We start from the raw sequence: 6,910 nt of genomic DNA on the forward strand, positions 1-6,910 counted from the left end.
GGGTGGGATCAGAGGGAGCGGGTGGGCTGGCCTGGGGGGAGGAATCGCATCCAGGAGGAGTCAGGACCCGGTGCCAGCCACATGGGGCTGGGTGGTTGCGGAGAGCAGGCGAAACCTGCAGCCGCGTGGGGCACGGGGGGAAGGACTCATGGTCGGTCACTTTTCCAGGGCGGGACGTGGTGAGCGATCGGGGAAATGCCTTTGCGGGAGAGCCCTGTCGTTAAAAGCGAAGTATTCTCGAGCTCTGGCTCGCCTGCCAGGCGGTATCGCTAAAGCCGGCTCACTCCACCGCACCCAAAGTGGTTAGGTACCTGGGAAGGGAGGCTGATCTCAGAGAAATCAGGATAGTGGCAACTCCGAGTTTCTTTCCGATTCCCCTTCCAGAACAGGTGCCCCAACGGCTGACAGATGCCTCCCTGCTTTGCTGCAGGCGGCGTGGGGCTGGAGAGGATGTTTCACACACAGCTTATGTAGCTCCATATCACCATAATAACAAAGCTTCAGTCACAGCTGGCGGAAACAGTGATTTGTACGCATGATTACATAGCTCTGATTTCGGTGGCAACAACAACTGTATTGCATGCTGGCGGAGGAGAGACACTTATCTATCAGACTGAACTGATTCCAAAAGTTTGGGGTATTAGGATCAAGGTCAAATTGATTTACCTCTTCAGGGCAAATGCAAGGATTATATTGCAACATGTTGCTTTCCTTTTCAAGTACAGGTATAGCTATCCATGGCAGACAGCTAACGCTAACATAGGTGTACAGTCAGTACAGAATGAACTGACTCACAAAGAGACTTGGGCTCCCATCCTGCTTCCACTGATGATATCACTAACAATTTCCCATTGACATAATACCTTATTGCCCTTATATAAATCCATGTTATGCCCACATCTTGAATACTGCGTACAGATGTGGTCTCCTCATCTCAAAAAAGATATACTGGCATTAGAAAAGGTTCAGAGAAGGGCAACTAAAATGATTAGGGGTTTGGAACGGGTCCCATATCAGGAGAGATTAAAGAGGCTAGGACTTTTCAGCTTGGAAAAAAGGAGACTCAGGGTATGTCTACACTACAGAATTAGGTCGAATTTATAGAAGTTGTTTTTTTAGAAATTGGTTTTATATATTCGAGTGTGTGTGTCCCCACAGAAAATGCTCTAAGTGCATTAAGTGCAGTGACTCGGCAGAGTGCTTCCACAGTACCGAGGCTAGAGTCGACTTCCGGAGTGTTGCACTGTGGGTAGCTATCCCACAGTTCCCGCAGTCTCCGCTGCCCATTGGAATTCTGGGTTGAGATCCCAATGCCTGATGGGGCTAAAACATTGTCACGGGTGATTCTGGGTGCATATCGTCAGGCCCCCATTCCCTCTCTCCCTCCGTGAAAGCAAGGGCAGACAATCGTTTCGCGCCTTTTTTCCTGAGTTACCTGTGCAGACGCCATACCACGGCAAGCATGGAGCCCGCTCAGGTAACCATCACTGTATGTCTCCTGGGTGCTGGCAGACGAGGTACTGCATTGCTACACACAGCATCACAGCCATTGCCTTGTACACACATACACACAGCCATTGCCTTGTGGCAGCAGACAGTACAGTACGACTGGTAGCCGTCATCGTCATGTCCGAGGTGCTCCTGGCCACGTCGGCCAGGAGCGCCTGGGCAGACATAGGCGCAGGGACTAAATTTGGAGTGACTTGACCAGGTCATTCTCTTTAGTCCTGCAGTCAGTCCTATTGAACCATCTTATGGTGAGCAGGCAGGCGATACGGATTGCTAGCAGTCCTACTGTACCATCTTCTGCCAGGCAGGCAAGAGATGGGGATGGCTAGCAGTTCTACTGCACCGTCTTCTGCCGAGCAGCCATGAGATGTGGATGGTTTGCAGTCCTTCTGCACTGTCTGCTGTCAGCCAAAGATATAAAAGATAGATGGAGTGGATCAAAACAAGAAATAGACCAGATTTGTTTTGTACTCATTTGCTTCCCCCCCTCCCCCGTCTAGGGGACTCATTCCTCTAGGTCATACTGCAGTCACTCACAGAGAAGATGCAGCGAGTTAAATCTAGCCATATATCAATCAGAGTCCAGACCAACCTGCTTGTTCCAATAAGAACAATTACTTAGGTGCACCATTTCTTATTGGAACCCTCCGTGAACTCCTGCCTGAAATACTCATAGATGTAAAGCCACCCCCTTTGTTGACTTTAATTCCCTGTAAGCCAACCCTGTAAGCCATGTCATCAGTCGCCCCTCCCTCCGTCAGAGCAATGGCAGACAATCGTTCCGCCTCTTTTTTCTGTGCGGACGCCATACCAAGGTAAGAATGGAGGCCGCTCAGCTCACTTTGGCAATTAGAAGCACATTAAACACCACACGCATTATCCAGCAGTATATGCAGCACCAGAACCTGGCAGAGCGATACTGGACGACGAGGCGACGTCAGCGCGGTCACGTGAGTGATCAGGACATGGACACAGATTTCTCTGAAAGCATGGGCCCTGCCAATGCATGCATCATGGTGCTAATGGGGCAGGTTCATGCTGTGGAACGCCGATTCTGGGCTCGGGAAACAAGCACAGACTGGTGGGACCGCATAGTGTTGTAGGTCTGCTGGTTACGCGCAGCCAGATACCAGGGCGGTTAGAAGAGCACAGGAGGGCACGGTACGCATCAGAGAAGCTTTGAAAACCAGTTTCATGACTGGCCAGGCTACGGTGTGAAAGTTCTGTTTGTTTCTCCTTGATGAAACCCCCCGCCCCTTGGTTCACTCTACTTCCCTGTAACCTAACCACCCTCCCCTCCTCCCTTCGATCACCGCTTGCAGAGGCAATAAAGTCATTGTTGCTTCACATTCATGCATTCTTTATTCATTCATCACACAAATAGGGGGATGACTACCAAGGTAGCCCAGGAGGGGTGGTGGAAGAGGGAAGGAAAATGCCACACAGCACTTTAAAAGTTTACAACTTTAAAATTTATTGAATGCCAGCCTTCTGTTTTTTGGGCAATCCTCTGTGGTGGAGTGGCTGGTTGGCTGGAGGCCCCCCCACCGCGTTCTTGGGCGTCTGGGTGTGGAGGCTATGGAACTTGGGGAGGAGGGCGGTTGGTTACTCAGGGGCTGCAGTGGCAGTCTGTGCTCCAGCTGCCTTTGCTGTAGCTCAGCCATACACTGGAGCATACTGGTTTGGTCCTCCAGAAGCCTCAGCATTGAATCCTGCCTCCTCTCATCACGCTGCCGCCACATTTGAGCTTCAGCCCTGTCTTCAGCCCGCCACTTACTCTCTTCAGCCCGCCACCTCTCCTCCCGGTCATTTTGTGCTTTCCTGCACTCTGACATTATTTGCCTCCACGCATTCGTCTGTGCTCTGTCAGTGTGGGAGGACAGCACGAGCTCGGAGAACATTTCATCACGAGTGCGGTTTTTTTTCTTTCTAATCTTCACTAGCCTCTGGGAAGGAGATCCTGTGATCCTTGAAACACATGCAGCTGGTGGAGAAAAAAAAAGGGACAGCGGTATTTAAAAAGACACATTTTATAAAACAGTGGCTACACTCTTTCAGGGTAAACCTTGCTGTTAACATTACATACATAGCACATGTGCTTTCGTTACAAGGTCGCATTTTGCCTCCCCCCGCCACGTGGCTACCCCCTCAACCCTCCCCCCTCCCCATGGCTAACAGCGGGGAACATTTCTGTTCAGCCACAGGCAAACAGCCCAGCAGGAACGGGCACCTCTGAGTGTTCCCTGAAGAAAAGGAGGGACATGATAGAGGTATATAAAATCATGAGTGGTGTGGAGAAAGTGAATAAGGAAAAGTTATCAGAGTAGCAGCCTTGTTAGTCTGTATTCGCAAAAAGAAAAGGAGGACTTGTGGCACCTTAGAGACTAACAAATTTATCTGAGCATAAGCATAAGCTTTCGTGAGCTCCGATGAAGTGAGCTGTAGCTCACGAAAGCTTATGCTCAAATAGATTTGTTAGTCCCTAAGGTGTCACAAGTACTCCTTTTCTTTTTAAGGAAAAGTTATTTATCTGTTCCCATAATATAAGAACTAGGGGCCACCAAATGAAATTAATGGGCAGCAGGTTTAAAACAAATAAAAGGAATTTCTTCTTCACACAGCACATAGTCAACCTGTGGAACTCCTTGCCTGAGGAGGTTGTGAAGGCTAGGACTATAACAGGGTTTAAAAGAGAACTAGATAAATTCATGGAGGTTAAGTCCATTAATGGCTATTAGCCAGGATGGGTAAGGAACGGTGTCCCTAGCCTCTGTTTGTCAGAGGGTGGAGATGGATGGCAGGAGAGAGATCACTTGATCATTACCTGTTAGGTTCAGTCCCTCTGGGGCACCTGGCATTGGCCACTGTCGGCAGACAGGATACTGGGCTGGATGAAACTTTGGTCTGAACCAGTATGGCCATTCTTATGTTCTTATAAAGGAAAGGGGACTGGATACTTAGTACCTAGTACAAATCATATCTGAAACGTGTAAAAAACGTACAAAGCAAATAAAAATACGGGTTCCTTTTATTACACTATTAGGGCAAAGTATGATTACTGACTTATTTTCACAGCACAAAAGGCTGTGAAAATAAGGCATCTGGGAAAGTCTATGAAGACAACGAGGACTTGTCTATAGAGGGGAAGCACACTACCTAGGCCACAGGACATCAGCTGCAGCAATAGTGTACACACAGGACAGCTGTGTCCTATTTCAATTCACACCATTGTGTACACATAATGGGGGCCTGGTGGGCACAAAGGGCATAGCATTGTGGGTGAGTATCCCATGGTCCTTTGTTTGGATGCTGAGCTGTGGGCACTCTGAAATTTTTCTTGCTGTGCATGGTAGGATACATAGTTGAGGCCAGTGGAATCTTAAGACGTGGGGTCAAACTCCAAAAGTCCAATGACTCTGCTCCCTCTGGGCCGTGGTTCCTCTCTTTCCGGGCAGACAAGCACCGTTCTGAGCAAAATAATCATTTTTGAATTTGCGGTCAGGCTGACTCTGATTTCTGTTACACTGATGGCCTGATTCTAACTTCACACTGCTGTTACACTTGGCCAACCCCAGTGATTTCATTAGCGTTACCCCTGAGTTGCACCAGTGTCAGAATCAGGGCCAGAGTTTGCAGCCATGTTACTTAGAATCATAGAATATCAGGGTTGGAAGGGACCCCAGAAGGTCATCTAGTCCAACCCCCTGCTCGAAGCAGGACCAATTCCCAGTTAAATCATCCCAGCCAGGGCTTTGTCAAGCCTGACCTTAAAAACCTCTAAGGAAGGAGATTCTACCACCTCCCTAGGTAACGCATTCCAGTGTTTCACCACCCTCATAGTGAAAAAGTTTTTCCTAATATCCAATCTAAACCTCCCCCACTGCAACTTGAGACCATTACTCCTCGTTCTGTCATCTGCTACCATTGAGAACAGTCTAGAGCCATCCTCTTTGGAACCCCCTTTCAGGTAGTTGAAAGCAGCTATCAAATCCCCCCTCATTCTTCTCTTCTGCAGACTAAACAATCCCAGCTCCCTCAGCCTCTCCTCATAAGTCATGTGTTCTAGACCCCTAATCATTTTTGTTGCCCTTCGCTGGACTCTCTCCAATTTCTCCACATCCTTCTTATAGTGTGGGGCCCAAAATTGGACACAGTACTCCAGATGAGGCCTCACCAATGTCGAATAGAGGGGAACGATCACGTCCCTCAATCTGCTCGCTATGCCCCTACCTATACATCCCAAAATGCCATTGGCCTTCTTGGCAACAAGGGCACACTGCTGACTCATATCCAGCTTCTCATTCACTGTCACCCCTAGGTCCTTTTCCGCAGAACTGCTGCCTAGCCATTCGGCCCCTAGTCTGTAGCGGTGCATTGGATTCTTCCATCCTAAGTGCAGGACCCTGCACTTATCCTTATTGAACCTCATCAGATTTCTTTTGGCCCAATCCTCCAATTTGTCTAGGTCCTTCTGTATCCTATCCCTCCCCTCCAGCGTATCTACCACTCCTCCCAGTTTAGTATCATCCGCAAATTTGCTGAGAGTGCAATCTACACCATCCTCCAGATCATTTATGAAGATATTGAACAAAACCGGCCCCAGGACCGACCCCTGGGGCACTCCACTTGACACTGGCTGCCAACTAGACATGGAGCCATTGATCACTACCCGTTGAGCCCGACAATCTAGCCAGCTTTCTACCCACCTTATAGTGCATTCATCCAGCCCATACTTCCTTAACTTGCTGACAAGAATACTGTGGGAGACCGTGTCAAAAGCTTTGCTAAAGTCAAGAAACAATACATCCACTGCTTTCCCTTCATCCACAGAACCAGTAATCTCATCATAAAAGGCAATTAGATTAGTCAGGCATGACCTTCCCTTGGTGAATCCATGCTGGCTGTTCCTGATCACTTTCCTCTCATGCAAGTGCTTCAGGATTGATTCTTTGAGGACCTGCTCCATGATTTTTCCAGGTACTGAGGTGAGGCTGACTGGCCTGTAGTTCCCAGGATCCTCCTTCTTCCCTTTTTTAAAGATTGGCACTACATTAGCCTTTTTCCAGTCATCCGGGACTTCCCCCGTTCGCCACGAGTTTTCAAAGATAATGGCCAATTGCTCTGCAATCACAGCTGCCAATTCCTTCAGCACTCTCGGATGAAACTCGTCCGGCCCCATGGACTTGTGCACGTCCAGCTTTTCTAAATAGTCCCTAACCACCTCTATCTCCACAGAGGGCTGGCCATCTCTTCCCCATTTTGTGGTGCCCAGCGCAGCAGTCTGGGAGCTGACCTTGTTAGTGAAGACAGAGGCAAAAAAAGCATTGAGTACATTAGCTTTTTCCACATCCTCTGTCACTAGGTTGCCTCCCTCATTCAGTAAGGGGCCCACACTTTCCTT

Source organism: Caretta caretta, chromosome 10 (genome assembly GCF_965140235.1).
Source record: "Caretta caretta isolate rCarCar2 chromosome 10, rCarCar1.hap1, whole genome shotgun sequence".
In the NCBI taxonomy this organism is placed as follows: Eukaryota; Metazoa; Chordata; order Testudines; family Cheloniidae; genus Caretta; species Caretta caretta.